The sequence below is a fragment of the Felis catus genome, chromosome A2, assembly GCF_018350175.1.
Source record: "Felis catus isolate Fca126 chromosome A2, F.catus_Fca126_mat1.0, whole genome shotgun sequence".
Taxonomy (NCBI): Eukaryota; Metazoa; Chordata; class Mammalia; order Carnivora; family Felidae; genus Felis; species Felis catus.
In genome coordinates this window covers 108881726-108904847 of record NC_058369.1, presented here as the reverse complement: position 1 = coordinate 108904847, position 23122 = coordinate 108881726, and the positions used below count along the sequence as shown (strand labels likewise).

The window sequence follows — 23122 nt, the reverse complement described above, 5'->3', positions numbered from 1 at the left end:
ATTGGACCCTTCCACTCTGAAAGAATTGCAATTCATATTCTCTGTAATTGACACTTATTCTTGCTATGGGATTGACTTTCATGCCAACAGAGCTTTCTCTAGACCCACTATCTGAGGGCTTGCAGAGTGGTTTTATTCACAAATAAAACTAATATTGGTAAGTATATCAAAGGAAGTGTGGCAGTGGAAAAATGACCAAGAGATCCGTGGTTCTTTTCCAGTCACTAGCCTCAGAACACAGTATCTTGACCTCTTAAAGATGTGGCTGAGGCACAAGTTTGAAATTATGCCCTGCAAGGATCCTCCTCCAGGACTACGTTATTCTCAGGGTTGAGTGTATACTCTAAATGAAACACTATTATTTGAGGTTTTGTCTTCAAAGAGAATACATGAACCTGGGAACCAAGTAGTTGAAGTACAAATATTCCCACTTACCATCACTCCCAGTGACATACTTGGGGTCCTTGTACTTCTCATTGCCACAAATTTAGGGTTCTGTGAATTGAGAGGTTATGGTTCTCAAAGGAGAATTCTTCCATCAGTGTACACAGTAATAGTCCCTTGGAATTCTATGATATAACTATCAGTCACTTACTTCAGGTTCCTTATGCCAAAGACCATGAAGAAAGCAAATGAGTCACAGTACTGGTAGGAATAATTGACATCAATCTTTAAGAAAAGATAGAACATCTGCTACATGAAGATTCAGGAAATGTTTGGTTTATTCTGGGTTTATTTAGTGAGTCATCTTTTGGAGAGTAATTAATACTCTTGTCCCCTCCTCTACCACCTGTTTTAGACGCCCTCATGATCAACTAGTAGTTGTCACACTCTAGGTTACTTTCCTCATGGAATGATCCAGAACTTTATCCCTGTGGGATTTGAGGGGAGGAAATTTTGCCCTGTGATTTCCAAAGATGGATCTTTTGCAGAACGTGAATCATATAGGTATGAGAAGAACATAACAATCTCTGGGTAAAATAAGAATCACTATGAGGATGGCTCCAGCTAATATCATGTTTGTAATGGCATTTATTAATAGAATTAAGCCATTTTATTTTTTTCTGGTAATCGCTGGTAGCCAGGAAAAATAACAAAGTAACTAGTTAGAATGAATCAGAGATAGAAATTGACATTCTAAAGAGTACAACACAAAGATAGTCAAGGGGCAAGGAATTTGAGGGTAGTATTAGGACAAATCATGGAACCCATTTTAAGTAGGGAAGAAATTAAGTATGGATTGGAAAAGAAAGTTAAGAGAAAGAGATCAAGGAACTGAAAATCTAAGAAATGGGTTGAGTTATGTAAGAGACTGGGACTGAGAAGCGAATTAAAAGTTGTCACTGGAAAATATAAAGAGAGGCAAAGTAGAATACTTGCACAGCAAATAATGGACAAAACTGATGACAGAAAAATATTCTTAGGCATCTTAATAAATATGTAATGTGACTTATCTATGTTCGTCTTCAGTGGTAAGATAAAGAAGGTAAATTGCCTTGTGTTATTGATATTAGAAGTAATTTTGGTTTAAACTACTTTTACATATGTAAGTCTAAGTTAGATAAATGCATTGGGAAAAATAATGTATTGTTGGTCTTTAATTTTTTTTTTTTTAAATTCAAGACAAGATGGGAAGCTCTTAAAAATAAATCATGTCTTAGAGTTTTACTGAAAACACCAAAATTCGTTTATGACATCAGGTTCCCTCATACTAGAGTAGGTCAGGTTTGGTTTCCTTAATTTAAAATAGATTCTCAGCATTAATCAAAGGAGATCAGGTACTTTCCCTAGAGTTTGTTTCTACATATAATGGATACACTTACTGAAATTACATCATGTAATATTCTCCAAAACTGTCAAATGACAGCTTAAAAAACTAGTTGTTCGTGGGGTGCCTGGGTTGTTCAGTTGGTTAAGTGTCTGACTTTGGCTCAGATCATGATCTCACAGTTCATAAGTTTGAGTCCTGAGTCCAGTCAGAGTTCACAGCTTGGATCTTAGAACCTGCTTTAGATTCTGTCTCCCTCTCTCTCTTCCTTCCCTGCTTTCCTGCTCTCTCTCTCCCAAAAATAGATAAGTAAACATTAAAAAAAATAGTTGTTTATTATGTTCCCAACTAAACATGAGATAAATTGATACAATCTTTATTTCATGTCATCAATTAAGTGGAGGTTATTATGGAGAGTATCCTAAAGAAGTGTTTTGTTTTTTTTTCCAGGTCATAAGTAAACATCATAGTTTTATATGCTGATTTATGTTTTTTTATAGCAAAGTCTCGATCTTTTTAAAATTCAAATATAATTGATGTACATTATATTAGTTTCAGGTGTATATAATGATTTCATATTTGTATATATTTTTAAATGATGACAATAAGTTTAGTTCACATCCATCACCACATATATTTACAAAAAGCACTTTTTCTTGTGATGAGAACTTTTAAGGTTTACTCTCTTACCAGCTTTCAAACATGCACTACAGTGTTATTAACTTTAGTTCCAATGCTGTACATCACATCGCCATGATTTACTTATTTTATAATTGGAATTTTGTACCTTTTGACTCCCTTCATCCATTTTATCCACCCCCAGCCCACCTCTGGCAACCACCAGTCTGTTTTCAGTATCTAGGGCAAAGTCTCTACTTTCATAGATTTTTAACTAGCAGTACCTATCCATTTGTGATGACTTTTATTTTAAATATTTTATTTATTTTTAAATGTTTACTTATTTTTGAAAGAGAGAGAGAGAGAGAGAGAGAGAGAGAGAGAGAGAGAGAGAGAGAGAGAACATGAGCCGGAGAGGGGCAGAGAGAGAGAGGGAGACAGAATCTGAATCGGGCTCCAGGCTCTGAGCTGTCAGCACAGAGACTGAGGGGGGCTCTAACTCACCAACCACTAGATCATGACCTGAACTGACACTTAAGTGACTGAGCCACCCAGGAGCCCCAAATATTTTATTTTTAAGTAATCTAAACACCTAAGGTGGGGCTTGAATTTACAATCCTGAGATCAAGAGTGTCATGTTCTACTTAACTAAGCCAGACTTTTTATCTGATGACCTTATCTCTTAACTGTGTCAATCTAAGCACATCCTTACCACCAGGGAAATTTAATAGGCCAGTCTACACATCCCCTTGGTATATAATCCCAAGAATGTATTATAGGCTTTGAGGTTTGTGCTTCCTATCCTTAAATATGTTGGCACTCAAAGCTGCTTAAACAAGCATCAACAAAGGTGCCTGTCTTCTTTGAAGTTATTTTCTGCGGAAATCACAGTCACTGACCAAATGATTTGGGAAGATTAAATTGTGCTTATTTTATGGCATTCTAAAACAGCAGGGTTAAATACTGGGCCAGCTGCCAGCCACTCAACACCCACACTTTCATGTTTGGCTGCCAGATATAGCCACACGAATTATTCTGGAGCAGAAATGTGCAATGGCGCCATTCTGGAGAGCAGAAATTCGTTTTTAAGTTTAATGCTTTGATGAATGGATAATTCAAATAGTATTCATTTTTACATTCATAAAAAGGACCTTTTAAAATTAGATTGGGTCTTGGTTGCTGGAGGAAGTTTTCCGCTTTCTTTTGGAGGAAAGATACTTCCTGCACTAGTTGAATTTCCTCTTTCTCTATTCCAGAAAATGTGGGGTTCCTTTCTCCAGCTCTCTCAAAAATCAGGATGTATACTAAGCCATTTTATTGATAAAGAAAGTGTATATATAAATAGATAAGTACACATATATGTATATGGAACACATTTAAAATATTAATGTAATGTGTGAGAAATATAAAGGCATCAAATGCCTTTGCTTACCTAATTTATTCTATGTTAATTTACACTGGAAACATGTTTTTCTCTAAATTCTGCCAGAATCACCAGGCTGAGGTATGGCTGTACATTCCTCTCAGACATCTTGAAGGCAGGATACAACAGTTTCACAGGGGGCCTCTCATTGGGGGCCTATGGAGATCTCTGTATGGAGAACTTATGGAGAATAATCATAGCCTCACACTCAAAGCTCATGGTCTAGAGACACATAGGCAAAGTCTTATAAATAATATAAATGATTTAAAAATATCATAAGTGCAAAAAAATAAATAAAAATATAAGTACAACCATAAGATGCCTAAGACAAGTATATTCTCCAGGAAATAGTGAATGGTTGCAGAGAAGCAAATCTGAGAGTTTTCAGACAAAAGGAACGACTGTTTCCAAGAACAAAAAAAAAGAGGTTGAGGAGCACTTTTTTTGGAGAAGGTAGGTCTTGACCTGGACTTAGAGAATCCTGGAGGTTGCTCCAGATGTAGAAGAGCCATACCTTATCATAGAGAAGTACTTTCTGTAAAAACAGAGAGATGGGTGTCCATAGCTTGTGTAGGAGCTACCATAACGGATTGCCTAAGTGGGTTGAGTTATTTTGGTTTCTTGCTTCTTTTCTTTAAGAGATATCGCAGGACTTACCTTAGCAGTGCAATCACCAACACAGACAAGAGAAGAGAAATCACTGGATTGGGGAGAGTTTGGAGAGGAGAGTCAAATGAGTGATGAAGTCAATTTTAGTTTGAATTCAAAGAAACCGAACAAAAATGAATGGGAAAAGAATTGCATCATGTGCTTCATGACCTCTTAAAATGGGTTGCATTGAAAAGGTAAGATACAATACCTTGCACATTTTGGTTCAGTTAGTATTAAAATCAAATGTTCTGACAAACTTTTTTATCATTTTTAAGTCATTCTGGTGGCAATATTTGGTTTCAAGTTTAAATAGCATTTGTGCTCCGTACAATTTTTCTCTTCCCTTCATTCTAGGCAGACAGCTGATATTTGTTATTCTTCTCTTTGAAGGTCTTTGCAGGGCAGCAAATAGAAACTTCATGATGTAGACTTCTCCTAGAATCAGTGAAGGTACATTGTTGGGGTCTTGTGGAGGCAGAAGAGAGGGGTGTGCTTTTGAGAAGCAGAAAAGTATGGGGGTCTTTGTATGAGCCAAGAGAGAGGTTAAAGATCCATTGGTCACACAAGCCCCTGGAGCTTCCCTGAGAAGAATATTTTCACCTTTTTCAAACATGCCTAAAAAGGGGCATCATGGCTCCTGAAGGCAGAGGACATCAGTCCTCCTGAGGGCAGCAATGTCAACTGTGATATGTGACTTAGAACGATTTCCCATTTTGTTAACATTGGGACTTTTGTACTACTCTGGGTAGGGAGACCCCCAGGAAAACTGAAATGGAGTCTTCCTCAACGTCCTTACAGGATGGAAACTCAGTTGGAGATTAGTTTGATTACATAAAAAACAGAAACCCAATATTGTTGCATTAGGATTTTTTTAAGGTTTGTCAATGAAAATTGGTAAGTTGGAGAATGAAAGATCCAAGGTTCTAGATTTATTTCCAGTTCTTTCTTCCACCTATCCACAGACATAGTATAGCCTCTCCAAATTTCTTTGGGTTTTGGAATTTGTGTTCTAATACTCCGCTATATCAAGGATTGAGTGGTGGCATAGTTCAAAGTCTTACCTATTGGCCTATAGTTTTTAAATCCTGATTTACTTTGAGAGAGAAAGAGAGTGTGGTTGACTGGGGTAGGGTCAGAGGGAGAGGGAAAGAGAGAATCCCAAGCAGGCTTTCCGCTGTCAGTGCAGAGCCTGTTGCCTGGGTTTGATCTTATAAACTGTGAGATCATGACCCGAGCCGAAATCAAGAGTTAGATGCTCAACCTACTGAGTCACCCAGGTACTCCAGGTGGGCAATTTCTGATGTTATGTTAGTTCCCAGCATTTTTCCACATTGTCAATGAGGTAGGTGCACAACAATTTACCAGAGGAGGGGCACCTGGCTGGCTCAGTTGGAGGAGCGTGTGGCTCTTGATCTAGGGGTCTTGGGTTAGAGCCCCACATGAGGTGTAGAGTTTAGTTAAAATAAATTTTAAAAAACTTAAAAAAAAAGAACACCTTCCCAGAGGAAATTCAATTCTTGCTCAAGTTCTGAGTAGCATCGTCTTGCAGAATGGTTGAACATTTCTCATATTGGATCTGATGTCACATGAGATGCTGGCAACAACAAATTCTCTTTCTGAGCAGAAAACACTTGGTGAGATACCACTTTTACCCGTTGGCCAAAGTACTCAGATTCTCCTTTCCCAAATGACTCCTATCATTCACATTTAAAAATATTTTTAATTGGGGTGCCTTGGTGGCTCAGGCAGCTAAGCCTCAGATTTCACTCAGGTCATGATCACACGGTTCCCGAGTATGAGCCCCACTTCAGGCTCTGTGCTGACAGCTCAGAGCCTGGAGCCTGCTTCGTATTCTGTGTCTCCCTCTCTCTCTGCCTCTCCCCTGCTCATGTTCTGTCTCTCTCATTCTCAAAAGTAAATAAATATTTAAAATATATATTTTTTAAGGTAACACGGGTTGCATTATGTTTATGCTAGGCCATCTCAAATCATTTTTAAAGACAACTGAAATATGAGCTATAAATTCAACAATAATAAAGCCATGGAAGATGGTGTTTTCCTTCTATAAAAAAAGTTGTATTATTTTCTTGCTTAAATTGAAGAAAGTCTCTTGGAATCACTGCTCTCATTTTATAAATCATTCACTGCGTTTTTCAATTATTCTACAGTATTACTAAATGACTAATAAAATATGTATTACATTAATAATTGAAATCTTAACTGCATTGGGAAAATGTAAATGTGTCATATTATGTGAAGAAATGTTGAAATCTTGCCATAAATAGTTCCAGTCAAGCCTGAAGAACTGTTATTAGTATTTCATTTATTAATGTCTAAGTAATCTGCATTTTTGATAATTTGAGTAAGCCTTAAGCCTGTCAAAATTTGCCATTTACTTTTCATTTCCCCTCAATTACTTTTGACATTTTGTTTTCCATTTAGCAAGTAAGCAAGCTTCCATTCTTGGGGATGTTACTTAATAGATACCACATGTACAAGGCCATAAGTAAACACCATTTACTGAAAAACAGGTTAATAACAGTGCAAATATTGTTGCTATAGTTCTATATAATGCAAATAAGAACAAACTGTTGTAGCAATTATTCGAATTCACCAAAAAACGACGAGACATCTTGCCTCAGGGGGGGAGTAACACAAACTTAAATGTGTACTTCTCTCGCTTTGAGGAAGGAAGCATTAACAATTGTGGGAGCTGCTCATTTTACTCTACAGCCAAATGCCACCAACAGGAGGGAATACTTAGGAGACCAGTTTGAATTAACACGTTTGCAAAGTTAGGGAAAGTATAAACACATATGATGTTAGAGAGGAAAAAAAGAAAAGAGAAGAGAGAAAAAGAGAAAGGAAGAAAGGAAGGAAAGGAAAGGAGACAAAAGAAGACAAAAGAAAGGAGAAAGAAAAACCTGTATATACAGTGCTTGCTTGCAACCACTCTTTTTAAAATTTCCTCGATAGCTCCATTTGTAGAAATAGCATCCAGGTCCATACTCTAGATGTGGCTCTCTACAATGATAGCTTATTTATATATCAATAAAAAAAATCTGAGCGTTGTCTTATGTGGGTTAATAAACAAAAATGTGATCATTTGTCCTGAAAAAGTTGCAGTATGTGTCTTGGGACTGACAGAAAATAAAAATGATAATAGTTTCTTAGGGACTATTAGTTCAAAAGAAGACAAATAAGGAAGCTATCACATGCCCCTATTTAGTATGAAAGGGTCCAACTTTGGACCAGGAAAGGAAGGCTAGGGAAGGGAAATTGAAAAGAGTTATAAAGACAGCAGGGAAAGTCAGAGTTGCTAATTTGTATAAAGAAGATATTAGAAGATTGTTTTTATCAGACCAAGAGGTCCATGTTACTTATAGTAACTTTAAAAGTTAAGAAACATGTTACACAATAATAAGCCGCTCAAAGAAATATTTAGTTGTTATTGATGTAGCTTTATGTCTTTATGGAATTTCAGAAAACATTGGTTGTAAAGTTTGTTTCTTTGGGTAGTTTTAGAAGTTGTTTAAGTTATGTACTCTTTATATACAACAGACATTAAGCACTGGTATATGGCAAGTATTGCACTAGGCACTAGGGATATTCATAGAATTCCTGCCTTCAAGGATTTTACAATACCTGCTATTTGTGTAGTAATTTAAATTTGAAGAATGCCTTCACTTACTTTTAATTGAAGAATGCCTTCACTTATTTTTAATTGTTGCTGCATTCCATGTTTCCATGCATTCTTTGGGCAACATGACCTTGCTATTTATGGTGATGAAATTTTTTTTAAAGGGGGGTCATTTTTTAAATGTGAGGAGTTATAATACAAATAGCATAATGATGACTCTCTCAGCTTGTGGGCCCATAGCAAAATACCATGAGTTGGGTGGATTCAACAACAGAAGTTTATTTTCTCACAGTATGGGAGGCTCAAAGTCTGAGATGAGGGTGCCAGTGGGTAGGGTTCTGGTGAGAGCTCTCTTCCTGGTCTCCAGATGGCTGCCTCCTGGGTGTATTCACACATAGTGGAGAGACAGGGAGCAAGTTTTCTGAAGCCTCTTCTTATGAGGGCACTAAGCCCACTATGAGGGTCCCACCCTCACGACCTCATCTGAACCTAATTACCACCTAACAGCCCCATCTCCAAATATCATCGTAATGAGTTTAGGACTTCAAAATATGAATTTTAGGAGGACACAGTTCAGTCCATACCATTGACTCACATGCCCCATTTGAAAAATTCAGTGTTTTTTTTTTTTGGCCATATTTGCTTCAGAAAAAAAATTTTTTAAATAACAAGTTCATATTGAAATTCTCTTTATACGTCTCTCTAATCATGCCACTTTGCTTATACAAATGTTACCCTGTCCTTATATTTTGTGTATTTTTTTAAGTTTTAATACTTTATTTATATATCTGTCAATAATATTTAATACTGTGAGGCATGCTTCCATACATTATATAAAAAGGTATGGTTTATAACTCATTCTCTATATATTAGAATATATAGTATGTATATACAGATATAAATAATATAATATGATATAATATATAATTAATATATAAGGGAATCTTGAGAATCAGTGCTCAACATATGCTATTTATTTCATATCCAGGACTCATGGGTCCAAGAAGCTAGGGGTGGGAATGGAAGCGGCTCCACTCACTATTACCCTTAGTGGTCCACTAGCAAAAATTTTCCTTCCTGTCCTCACCATTTTCTGTTTTGCTGGTCTAGAGATCTTAGTTTCAAAGGAAGAAAGGCTTCCACCAGGGGACACTGAATGATTCCACTGAACTGGAAGTTAAGACTGACTCTAAACCAATAGTCAACATAGGGAGTTATTATACTGGTGGGGGAATGGTTCCAATTTCCAGGAGGAAATTGAGCTGGTACTATAAAATGAACGTAAGGAAGAGAATGTCTGAAATACAGAAGCTCTGTTAGGCATCTCCTACTACTACCATGCTCTGTGGTTAGAGTCGGTGGAAAATTACAACAACCCAATTCAGGCAGGACTACTAATGGCCTAGACTCTTCATGAATGACTATTTGGGTCTCTGTAGCAGGTAAAGAGCCATGTTCTGCTGACATGCTTCCTGAGGGCTAAGACAATATGGAATGGATAGAGGTAGTTATTAATACCATCCACAACCATGTGATCAGTTTCAGAAACTAGAACTATAATCGTTATGACTATTTCTTCCTTATTCTACTATGAATATATTTGTGTGTGTCTCTGTACATGTAGACATACTGTTTTTCTTCTTATATAAGATGTATTAACTTTGCATCATGCTATTTAAGTTTTTTTAACTTTACATCATAGTATTTAAGTTACAGGATATGAGGGAAAAGGGATTATCACCCAAGGAGTTTGCATCATCTTCTGGTAAAAGAATTAGTGGATTTTGGGTTGCACACGGGATAGTTGTATCATATTAGGCAGAAGTATATTTGGATTATGTCATTAGAGATTAAATATGGTTTAAGGAGACGTGTAGGGGTGCCAAGTTCACAACAAGTGCTAGACTGTGATGGGTAATTTTATGTGTGAACTTGACTAGGCTGTGTTGCCCATTTATTTATTTAATACCAATCAAGATGTTATGAAGCTATTTTTAAAATGTGATTAATATTTAACTCATTAGACTTTGAGTAAAGCAGAGTATTTCCCATAACATGGGAGAATCACATTCAATAAGTTGAATGCCTTTGGACCAAAGACTGAAGTTTCCTCAAAAAGAAACAATTGTCTCAGAATTGCAGTATAAAAACTCTGCCTGCTGGGGGCGCCTGAGTGGTTCAGTCAGTTAAGCATCAGCCTCCGGGTTTCAGCTCAGGTGGGTATCTCAAGATACTTGGGATCAAGACTTGCATCAGGCTCTGTGGTGACAGCTCAGGACCTGCTTGAGATTCTTTCTTTCTCTGCCCCTCCCTTTCTTGTGCATGCTAACTCTCTCTGTCAGAATAAAGAAGGAAGAAAGAAGAAGGAGGAAGGAAGAAAAAGGAATAAGGGGGAAGGGGAAAAGGGGGAGGGTAAGTAGGCAGAAGAGGGAGAAGAAGGAGGAGGAGGAGGAGGAGGAGGGGAAGAAGGAGGAGGGAAAGAAGGAGGAGGGGAAAGGGGTGGAGGAGGAGGGGAAGGAGGAGGAGGAGGAGGAGGAGGAGGAGGAGGAGGAGGAGGAGGAGGAGGAGGAGAAACAACTCTGCCTGTTGGCTTGCCCTGAAGATTTCAACCTCAAGAATGCAATATCAATTCCAGCCTGAATTTCCAGCCTGTCACTCTACAGATTTCATACTTGCCTGTCCTTACAATTGCATAAGGCATTTTCTTAAAATACATCTGTCTATCCTATTCATTCTTTTTTTTTTCCTCAGGAGCACTCTTACAACCTTATATTCAGTAGCCCTGATGTACTTACTTGTTTTAATAATTTACATGTAGAATTTTTTGGACTTTCTCACTGTGAAGAGCAAAACAGTTTTGTTTCTTTTAATGCTGTAGACATTTTATTTTCTTTTCTGTCTTGCTGTAATTGCTTGGAAATCCAATAAAATGTTGGACATATTGGTGATAATAGAATATTTACTAGTGAGAAAGACTTTTAAAATTTATAATTTTATATTTTGCTATGCATTTTTGTAGATATGTTTAGTATAGAAGAAAGTTTTTTGGTTTTTTTTGTTTTAAAATGTTTTTAAATTCAGTTTTATGAAAACTTTGCTAAAAAAAATAAAAGTTTTTCTAAGTAATGAATATTAAAGTTTGGCTAATTCTTTTTCTGAATAATAGCATTTCTAATTTATTTGTTGATGTGATTAAATACACTGATTGGTTTTCAAAGGTTGACTCATTCTAGAATTACTGGGATAACACCTTCCTCATTGGAATATTATTTTTATTTTTTTCTAGATTTGGTTTTGGCATCTTTAACCACATTGTGGTTAATATTATTTTTAGTCATTGCTTTATAGTTCAGTGTTTAATCATAATTTTTAGAATATTCTGTATTTATTTTGTATTTTTCCTTGAATTTCTGTTAATTTTTGTCTCATAAAATTGAAGCTATAAAACTAGGTATTTAGAATTGTTATATCTTTCTGGCCAATTGAACCTCTTATTACCCATGAATATTTTCTTTTCATCTCTTTAAAATGCTTTATGCCTTGTAATATACTTTGTGATAGATCACTATAGTTGCTTTGTTTGCTGTTTCTGCTTTTCATATTTTTCTATTTGCTACTTTCAATTATTTTCTTAACTTTGTTTTTAGATATATTTCTTCCAACACACATAGAGTTGTTGCTGTTGATAAATACAGTATAAAAATCTTTGACTTTAATAAGGAATTTAATTTAACATATTAACATTTACTGTACTGACATATTTGTGTTTAAATCTACTTTTTACTATTTTCTTATATTTTCCATATTTTATATAAACATATTTCCTCAACTTTGTACCTTCTTCTGGTGTGAATTTTTATCATTTAATCTCAGTCCATGAGCTTAAAATTATGACTGATCACATGGAAGTCAGAATTAACCCTATGCATAACTTTTACCACTACTCAAGACTTGAGCATCAAACTCTCCTTGACTCGAAACTCAATAAATAGCTGTCTTTTCAGAAAGACCCAAATGACAAATGCCAGTGAATAAAGAATGCCAGTACATGAGGGTATAATTGAAATAATCAACCATAAAAATAATATTTTCTGGGGCACCTGGATGGCTCAGTCAGTAAAGCATCTAACTCTTGATTGCGGCTCAGGTCATGATCTCATGGTTCATGAGTTCAAGCCCCGCACCAGACTCTGCACTGACAGCATGGAGCTTGCTTAGAATTCTCTCTCTTCTTCTCTCTCCTCCTCCCCTGCTCATGCACTCTCTCTCTCTCTCAAATCAAATACATAAAATTTTCAAATAATTAAAAAAAATATTTTCCAGAAACTTGAAATTTTACCTTAAAAATACATATGAATGTCCTCACAGTATACCTGTTTGCTTTAACATTTAAAAGTATGTTAGATAACCGTTAAGAAAAAAATAATTTAAAAAATAAATGCAAACAACTCCTCTTTGTTATTTAGAGTAATCCTGTATCATCCACTCCTTTGAGTCCCCCAAACTAAGATGGATGGAAAGATTGATCCGACATTTTGAGATCATCGCTTTCAATGTTCTACTTTTCAGACTCAATATCACAGCACTTAAAAAAGCTAAGTTTGTAGAAGTGGAAGTTTACCAATGTGTACTTTTTGTTCACTGTTTTTTAGGCTCTCAGACTAATCATGAAACACTAACAGAAATATGCTGGCTTTGGCAGAGATAAAAGTTGTATAATTCTGGAGTTGGACAGGCTTCTATCTCAGTCACTTCCTATCTAAGTAGCCAACCACATTGTTTGGCACAGCCATGGCACTCAGGAAATGGACATTGTTGTGATGGTGTTTTTTATATGGTTTTCTTTAGTTTTGAATTTTGCGTATCTTAATGATACCTAATATCTTACTCCCAGAAAGAATGTGATGCAATTTTGAGGACAGCTCCTTCCTTTAAAAAAAACTAATATCTAACTTTCAGTGTCATTTGCCTAATATTTTTCGTTTCTTTCATTTACTCTTCCAAAAATACAGTTAAGAAAATGAAAAGCAAATGACAGCCTGGTAGAAACTATCCAAAACACATCTGTCAGACAAAAGATTTGAATCAAGAACATGTAGAGTTCCTACAAATCAATTCCAAAAAAAAAAAAAAAGAAAGAAAGAAAGAAAAAGAGAAAAAAAGCAGACAATCCAATCAAAGAAGAAACAAAAGACATCAACAGATACCTCAAAAAATAGTTTAAATGGTGAATAAAAACGTACTCATTGTTAGAAAAATTCAAATTAAATCCACAACGAGATATTACTGCACACCTGTTAGAATGCCTAAAATTAAAAAGGCTGGCTATACCAAGTGTTTGAGAAAATGGAACATTTGGAACTCTCATACAATGCTCAAGGGAAAGGAAAATTGAATAATCACTTTGGAACAGAGTTTGGCAATTTCTTAAAAAGTTAAAATCACACTTTTCTATGGCTAGTTATTCTATTCCTAGGTACATGCTCTATAGAAATGAATGCTTATGTCTATACAAAGACTTGCACCTAAATGTCCAAAGCACCTTTATTTGTAATACCAAAGACTGGAAATGACTCAAATGTTCCTCAACAGATGAATTGATACACAATTGCAGTGTGTCATACAATAAAAAGTACTTAACTGTTAAGGGACTGTTGAGTGATCTAGCACCAATGGGTAGCTTCATGGTTAGAGAGAGTGGCTATAAAAAATGTAATTAGTTATGAAAATATTGTCATCTAAGTATGAAGCAGACAAATTGAAATGTGGCTGCCACTTACAGTTCTCAAAAGAAAACTGATTTCCTGGCAAGTAGTTATTCATTTTAGTGAATCCTGAGGAGACTTACAATAAACTCTCTCTCTCTCTCTCTCTCTCTCTCTCTCTCAAAGTAAATAAATAAAGACATTTAAAAAACCTTAGCATATGTCCATATCATGTTTTGGCTATTTTCTTTCAATGCTAATTTGAAGCAAATAATGAATGACCTGGCTTTGTTATTTGTAGTATTACACAAATATAAGTGTGTTTAACATTTTTGTGATAATCTTGTCAAGTAGTATATATATTTTTAATTTTTTTAACGTTTATTCATTTTGAGAGACAGATCGTGAGTGGGGAGGGGCAGAGAGAGAGGATGACACAGAATTGGAAGCAGGCTCTGGGCTTTGAGCTGTCAGCACAGAGCCCAATGTGGGACTTGAACTCAACGGCTGCGAGATCATGACCTGAGCCAAAGTCAGACGCTTAACTGACTGAGCCACCCAGGTGCTCCTCACATATAATATAACTTTGTGTGATTTTTAAAGTATAAATGCTATACTTACATTTTTTAAAAATTTGACACTAATTACAATGTAGTTTTAAGCACAACTGATATGAACAAAGTTGCACAATAAATTGATCTGCCTCTTATTTTTGTTTAACATCTGTTTTGTTTGTTTGTTTGTTTCCAAACAAACAGGTTCCTCTCCCTTGGGCTTATGTCCAGAGAAGCCTCTGAACCCAATTAGCCTTGCTTTCCTTCACCTCTGCTTCTTCAGGACTTTTCAGAATTTCTCAAGCATTAAGGTAAAGGCTGTTTCCAAATTCAGAATTCCTTAAAGAAGGAGTCATTTAGTGCTCCTACTAAATGCTTTCCCACTGCTTCAGGTGCATATTGAATGTACTTGCTGACCCGTTTGTGGTTGTAGAGACCATGTTACAAGTGCTGGCTGGTGAGTTGTGAGTAGAACTGATCAGTATCAGGGTGGGGATCTGGGCACCTCCTTGTGACTTTCAGACCCATTTAGGATTTTTTTTTTCTTTAGGAATGATGATAAGAGAAGTCTCTGAATGACTGATGAACAGAAGCCCTCTGCCCCACTGATAGACCTGTCACATAAGTAAGAAAATAATGAAAACTTATATGATTTTAAATCACTATGACTTGGAGGTCATTTGCTACCACAGCATGAAGAGCCTGTCTTGAATTGATGATATGGCATCGTAATATTACATTGTTACAGTGGCACTGCTTTAATATTCTTAGGAATGACTCTTATGACTCTAATGGTAGAATTTTTGCCATCGGAAAGGGAGCAAGAGATCCCATGCTGGGGAGTAATACACCTGAAAGCATGTTATATAAACAGCTACATTTTCAGCCTATCTGCAGGGTTGGTGGCTGATGATGGATATTCTGTGTTTTCATTTTTTGCTTGAGACCAAAAATGCAGGGTGTCAACTGAAGACTATATCTGCTTCAAATATTTTTCTTTTCACGGCAATTTCTTAACATTCTGATTCTCAGACATTAAAAACAAAGGCAGCTGGTGGAAGCCATTGGACTGCAGGATCTGCTACTTGAAGCACAACACCACAGGAGGCTTTTTTTCTGTCTCTGACAATCGGGATTAGTGCAAAAAGAGGTAAGTGGAAGCTACTTCACAATTATCACAAGGTTTAGAAATAAAATGCCCAAGTATACATTGATAACATTGCCCAAGCTTCTCTGAAAATAATGTCTGAAGGTTAAGTAGGAAAACTAAATTGTTAGAGTGATGACAGCACCTCACCAATAATTCTGCAAAATATGACTAATAGTATTGGAACAAGAATAAAGATTTTAGATTTTTTGGTGGGAAGGGAACACACACAAACACAATGACTAGTCTTCGGTTATAGGCAAATCAGATCTAAGTGCTTAATATGAAAATCAGTTACCTGCCAGAGACTCAAAAACTTTTTACGAATACTTTTTCAAAGGTACTGTCAAATCTTTCCGTAAATAAAGCGGGATGTCAAATCAGCAAAGAATTAAAATGTATTTATTAAAAAAAAAAGCTCAAGCAGAAGGGCATCTGATGTTTTACAGACATTCCAACACCTTCAGGAAATTTGAACTCACACCAAAGGGTCTGATAGTCATTTGAGTCTCCATCTGTAACTGGAACATGTGTGCACACAATGTACATTGAATCACTCCAGTGGAAAAAAAAACACCCTGGTTTTAAATTATAGAAGGCTTCGACCATTCTTCTTAACCACAAAGTCTTTGGCAGCTTGACACAGAGTGACTTAGAGTGATCTGGTCAGAAAGCTTCCTTTGGTGCTAGAAGCCACAGTGCTGAGCTACAAGCAACTGCTCCTCCAGGGACAGTGACTGCAAAGTAACCCAGAAGAAGTCTGAGACTGAGGGACAGTTTTGGAAGCAAACGAAGACAGGCATTACTTGTTCTGATGTGTGGCACATAGTCACTTCTCAGTCTAATAATTTGCTTCATGTTGTCAGCTAGATGCCCGGATTTGGATGTGCTGAAGTTAATTTTCACATTTGTTTTTTTGTAGCCAAAAGTATCTGTGCCATATCCAAGTTCTTGAAATACATAAAACAGTCCTCTAATTTATATTGTGGGCGTAAAATAATTGGAAAGCTTAGATTTCACTGGAGTAAATTCACTATCAGATTGTTTATGAGAAATCTATGTTAAAGGCATTAAGTTTTGGGCTACAGTTTATTATAATTTTCTTGTACCGGATAGGTGCTACCTAACATGCATTATCTCATTTATTCTTTATGGCAAACCTGCTATTATTATCCCCATCCTGCGGGTGAGAAAACTGAGTTTTAACAACATTGCCCTTTGCTCAGTGTCACGTAGCTTGGAAACAGGCAAAAGGCAGCCTCCAAACTCAGTCCTAATTCTTAACTCCTGTTCTTTGTTGCTCTTAGGTACTTCCTCCTTTTGTACTTTTATAAAGTACTAGTTTCTCTTAAAAGGAGCATCTGGGCATCTTTGAACATGATAATTAGCACTCATATCAGGGTTTTCCTTGAATGGAGATGCAAATGGTTGAGTGCTCGAAAGCACAGACTCTGAAGCAAGGACCACCATTTCCTCGCTGTGAGATGGCGAGTCGATGGCGTACATCCCTGTAATTCCATTTCTGTGCCATATAGCCTTCTTGGGGAGATTCATTTACTTTATATTTATAAAGCCCTAACGCTGTTCAGCAGGTAGTATGCAAATGTAGGTGCTACTACTAGCATTAATGTGTCTGTGAATATCATAGTCACATATCTGAATAAATCATAACTCACAGACAAGTTATCCCAGCTCAGCCACCCAACTGACACCAAAAGCCTTTTTCAGGTTAAGTAGAAAGCCTCACTGCAGCTGTGACTCCAAGAAGTCCCAGCCCTGAGCAGGACACAATGAAAAAGTGATGGTGTGCCACACACTGACTCCTAAGCTTTTAACTCAAACTCTGCTCCCTGCCCCCCTCAAAAAGAAACATGACATAGTAATCCCTTTCTGAACTCTATCTTACATTTCAACAACTCTTTGGGCCATCTCAGTTGCTACAGTTCAAATTTCCTGTTGGTCAGGTAGCACCAATATCTGCATTTCCCTTTTATTCCCGGCACATCATCTCAGGGCTTTCTTCACTGAGGACGCACTTCCAGATTTGGGGTGAAAATTGAAACTGTAGAGCAGCAGAGGGACAGCAGAGCGGGGAACATGGAAGGACTCATTAATCAGGATCCAGAACTGCCACTGATTACAACTCTGGGAAGTGGGGCACATTCTTCCCTGAGGGTGAATGTGCTAGTGCTGGCCTTCTTTCTTCTTTTCTCTTTTCCTGTGGTGCCTCAAAAAATGTGCACGCTCTGGCTCCTAGCCAGTGGGGTGATTTCTTTGTTTAAGAGAAAGTGTAAAGTATTTTCACATTAAATGAAGAACTTCAGACATCTCCAGGAATCTTTCCTTCAAGGGCTTGTTAAAATCCAACAAAGACCCATTTGTACTTTAAGAGAAGCTCTTCTCCCTTCTCTGGGTTGCCTTGGGGATTTTCATTTCTTTCTGCAACATTACTCCATTTTGTTCCTCTTCTCAGAAGAATTATGGTCAAATGCATTTAAAAAAATTTTTCTTCAACCCTTGTATCTCTGTTTATTCTTATTTAATCTGTGTTATTAGTATTCATGTTAAACAACAAAACCCAAAGACATCTGAGTTGATTTTAACTGCCTCCACCCTCACTGGGGGTGACAGAAATGTTTATTCTTGATTTTTAAAGTCACAAAAATCATGAGAGATTTACTAAGAATACTAGTTTTTTCTGAGTTTGTGGTTCCTCATTCCAAATTTTGTAAGACTCCTAGGTATCTCGAGTCTTCACAAGAGGTATCAGGAAATAAATTTAGGAGTAAATATCTAAATGAAAGGTAATTGCTGTAATTATAATTATCAGGGCATACACATATACCTTGCCTTTTTGAGTGGTGAGTAAAAAATATTCTTCACAAGCATGAAGAAGATTGTAAATTGTGCAAATATCTTCTCCCATTCTGTGGGCTGCCCTTTACTTTTGTTGCTTATTTCCTTCACTGTGCAGAAGCCACATTATAAACTTTGGGAAGTTAAGAGTTCGTTTGTTGCTGTGTCCTCTTTAGCCAGCAGAGTGCCTCCCATATATTAGACCCTCAAAACATGCTGTCTGGAGGAATAAATGAATGAACTTAAAAATGATAAAATATCCAGTCTTAAAAATCGATTTGACTTCGTTATTTTCTCTCTTATTATTAAGCACTTGAACTTGTTCCCACCACCATTTGTATGTTAATTCACCATAGACTGTACACCATGACACCTTTAGTAAGGAAATGAATGCGGCATTTCCCCCTAATGTGGTGGACTCACATTGTATTTCCCGGGCTTCTTGAGTATCATGCCCGAAGGATCGATGCTGCGTAGACATTTAGGTCTACATGGCTGCATGGCCTATCTGTAGTTGTTGTCAGTAGCCTTCTCAGAATTGTACCCCGTGACACATTCAATCCTATCCCTTTAGTGTAACATGAAGAAGTAGACTTTATTATTGTTGGAAAATTCCCTCTTGATACTAAAAAAAAAAAAATGTTTAAATGAGGTCATTTCCTGCTTAAATACATTTCAGTAATTCCTCTGAGGTAATATCAGCTAATTAAGGTGCAAGACGGTGGTTAGTTTTCTCACTGCATAAAGAAGATGAAAATAATGCCATTCATATGATTTAAGTAACTGAAAAATTACTTGTTTTGAACATGTTGCAGACCGTCTGTTCGAACTTGGGGGGAACATTTAAACAGGGAAACTGGAAACTATTTATCTTAAATAAATCTATCATCTGTCAGTCAATTGATCCTCTGTCTAAACTATTTATGAGATGAGCAGCCAAGGTTGAGAACCACCCCCATTACAAACTGGTTCTTCCTTAAGGAGGCTCTTTTTCAAAAGTCCTTTCAATGAGTGGCTTTTTCTCTTGCACATTCTAATACCACAGGGCCTGGAGATGGGGAAAATGCACTTTGCCACTTCCAGGCAATCTTTCCTCCTTCTTTCATCAATCCTTCCAGTTTTAAAGTTCATGCTGTGAGCTCGTATTACCCTTCCTTATTGCACTCCTTTATGTATCTCCAAGTCATTCTCTCTTTTCCTTTCAAGAGATAAAAATCACTGTGTCCTGGGGCGCCTGGGTGGCGCAGTCGGTTAAGCGTCCGACTTCAGCCAGGTCACGATCTCACGGTCCGTGAGTTCGAGCCCCGCGTCAGGCTCTGGGCTGATGGCTCGGAGCCTGGAGCCTGTTTCTGATTCTGTCTCCCTCTCTCTCTGCCCCTCCCCCGTTCATGCTCTGTCTCTCTCTGTCCCAAAAATAAATAAACGTTAAAAAAAAAAATCACTGTGTCCTAAACTACTCCCGTTTTATCCTTGGTCATATAATGCTTCCATCTAGCTTCTCAGTGCCTTGACCTTACGTCCCCTAAAAGGGTCATCTTCTATCAACACAGGACAATCAATACTCAGGTTATAGCATATAATTTCTTTGTACTAACAACTCTTAATTTCCAAAGCTTTCCATTTCAGGAATCTGTCTCCGTGACCATTACCTTTTGTCTTTCTAATTCACACATATTTGTATTCTACTGGGACCAAAATCAATTGCTCACACCACTTTTTCATTGTCACCCAGTTGTCATTGTCCCTTTCTTATTCACCCAATTTACATCTTGTGACCCATCCTTATAATTACTCCCTCTTCCCTTGCATTGTATCTGTCTTACAGAATTTCATCCATGGCTAATCCATGGTTAAATCCATCTCTCTGCCTACTCCACATCTGCTCCCATACAGCTGAATACGGCTGCAGAAAATCACAACCATAATGACTGTCTTCCTTTAAATTTATGATCTCTAATCTCAAGTGGGCTCTTAATGCTGCCTGGCAATCATATTATATTTCCCTAGTACATTCATTCTCCCACTCTCCCTGAAAAATACTTCCTACTTTTTCTTCTCTCCTCAAACTTCTAATACTTCCTTTTAAATCCTAAGTCCCAGCTGATGACTGCTTCCCGAGAAAATAGAAACAAGCAGAAAAGAGCTTCCACAGCCCCTCCTTTCATCTGTTGCTTTGACAGTGTTTGACTTAAGCGTGTTCCTATCTAAAGACAATTCCTCCACTTGGCTTTCTCTTCTATTTATAGACGTTGTTCTCCTTCCTGTGTCATTTCCCTCCACTTTCTACTACGTCATTTATATCAGTGTACAAACATGCTCTTATTTCTCCCATCTTAAAAAATGACTTTATTGACCCTGTCCCCAATTAGCTTCCACTGAATTTCTTATTTATTTTTGTATAAAAACTTTCAAAGTGTTGTCTGAATTAACAGTCCCCAATTCTTCTCCTACCTTTGTCTTTTAAACCCTTTCCAGTCAAGTTTTGAAGTCACCACTCTAATGAAATAGCTTTTATTAAATCACCAGGGCCCTCCATAGTGCTAAATCCTAATCAGGTTTTGTGTACTATCTCATTTGACCCAACATCAAAATTTGATATAGTGGATCACTCCCTTTTCCTTGAAAGTTTCCCTGTGCGGATTCCAGGATATTATACTCTTCAGGTTTTCCTTTTTTACTCTCTCTCTCTCTCTTTATCCTCCCTCTATGGCTCTTTGTAGATTGCTCTTAATCTTCCTGACCATGAAGTATTGGAGTACCCCAGAGCTAAGACTTCAAATTCTTCCCTTCTATCCTTATACTGACTATCTTTACAGTTTCATCTTTTTCGTGATTTCAGAAATAATTTTTCTACTGACAGCTCTTCAGTGGATATCTCCATCCTGGACTTCTCTCAGCTTAAGTTCTCTCCACTTAGATCCCTAATAGGCTCCTCAAACTTAGCAATTCCTAAATCACACTCTTACCCTTCCCACCGACCTGCTCCTCACAGAACCTTCTCCGTATCAGGAGTTGTAACTCCACACTTCCATTTGCTCAGGCCCAAATCTCTGGAGTCAATTTCTCTTTTTTTTTCTCTCGTAAGCTGCTTGCAGTCCATCACAAACTACTGCTCACTCTATCTCTAAAATACATCTACAATACAAACATTTTGCATTCCCTTTACTTCTAACAATTTAGTCTAAGTCATCATTTCTTGAATGAATAATTGTAATATCCTTCTAGCTCGTATTCTCTGTGTTACCCTAATAGTTTATTATCAATATAGCTGACTTACACAGCATACATTCAAACATGTCACTCTTCCACATAAATAGTCCAATGGCTTCTCATCTCACCTGGAGTAAAGTCCACAGTGTTTACATTGATCTGCATAATCTGGTCCTGTCTCTATCTCTTTGGTCATCTTTGCTGGTTGCTCCATTCTGGTGATACTGGCTACTCTGCTCTTCTTCTCACACTCTGATGCATAATCTGCCTTCAAAACTCTTGCACTCATTTCCTCTCCAGAATCTTCTCCAGTTTCTAGCGTAAATATACAGGACTAGCTTCCTTTCTTGATTGCAGTGCAAATAGCCTCAGTGAAGCATTTCGTGGCCACCATAATTAAAATTCCATTCTCTTTTTATTTTTGTCTGTAATACCTTTCAATATCTAGCTTACTATTTATTTTACTTTTTTATTTCATCTATTACCTATTTCCTTTTTATAGAGTATAGACTTCATTCTCTTGTGTTAACTACTATAGTTCTGGGCATTCAGTAAATATTTGTTGAATGCATATGAACGAATAAATGCATATAATGATGTTTCTGATTACCAACCATGCCAAAGGCAGTATTGAGATATTTGTGTGTGGGGCGGGGTGGGGGAGTGGGGGGTGGGGGAAGGAAAGAATGACAACAAGATACAAAAAGGAAAAAACTGATTTTATTTTATTTTTTTATTATATGAAATTTATTGTCAAATTAGTTTCCATACAACACCCAGTGCTCATCCCAAAAGATGCCCTCTTCAATACCCATCACCTCCCCTCCCCTCCTTCCCACCCCCCATCAACCCTCAGGTTGTTCTCAGTTTTTAAGAGTCTCTTATGCTTTGGCTCTCTCTCCCACTCTAACCTCTTTTTTGGAAAAAACTGATTTTAAATGTTTCAAAAAGATTGCAGTGAAATAGAAGACTCTACCTGAGAATTCTATTAGTATATTCAAGGAGCTAAAACACGAGTACTAATTGTGAAGGAGTCTTTCCTATATTTAAGCTATACAGCATACATGATACTAATTTTTAAGAATATTCATCCTTTATAAATGTTTAATGAAATGTTAAGGTGAAATTCAATGCATTCTCAAATACTCAATAGCTAAACACCCAATTTAAATAAAATAGAAAACTAACAGGGCTCTACTAGCAAAGACAGAAATAGAATAATGATTTGGAACTTCTTGCTTAGTGATATTTATTAATTTTATGGTGTTATTCCTTTATGGACTAAAATGGATAATGTAACATTTAGGGCCACAATTAAGTACTACTGTATGAAGTGAAGAAAACTGTCATACATGATGTAAATTCTGCATTTGGAATTTATGTAGAATACTGTACAATTCCATTAGCCCTTACAAGTTCCTTTTTACTCTAATCAGTTATTGGTACTTTATATGCTTGCAGGATTTTTGTACCACATTGTTAATCAGTCTCTGCTGTCTCTCCTGCCAGTAACTATAGAGTTACTTCTGAAGACTAGATCTTCTTTCTTC

At 36.9% G+C, this 23122-nt stretch overlaps 1 protein-coding gene across 4 annotated transcripts in view; it reads left to right on the top strand.

Moving 5' to 3' along the window:
- Positions 1 to 23122, top strand: part of CRPPA (CDP-L-ribitol pyrophosphorylase A) — a 670733-nt gene that overhangs the window by 429335 nt on the left and 218276 nt on the right. For all 4 annotated transcript variants that reach the window (XM_045052438.1, XM_045052440.1, XM_045052439.1 and 1 more), the window contains 5 exons: positions 4449 to 4654; positions 14564 to 14670; positions 14752 to 14816; positions 14910 to 14984; positions 15392 to 15509. The gene's annotated coding sequence lies outside the window, so the exon portion shown is untranslated. The remainder of the gene's footprint in view (positions 1 to 4448; positions 4655 to 14563; positions 14671 to 14751; positions 14817 to 14909; positions 14985 to 15391; positions 15510 to 23122) is intronic.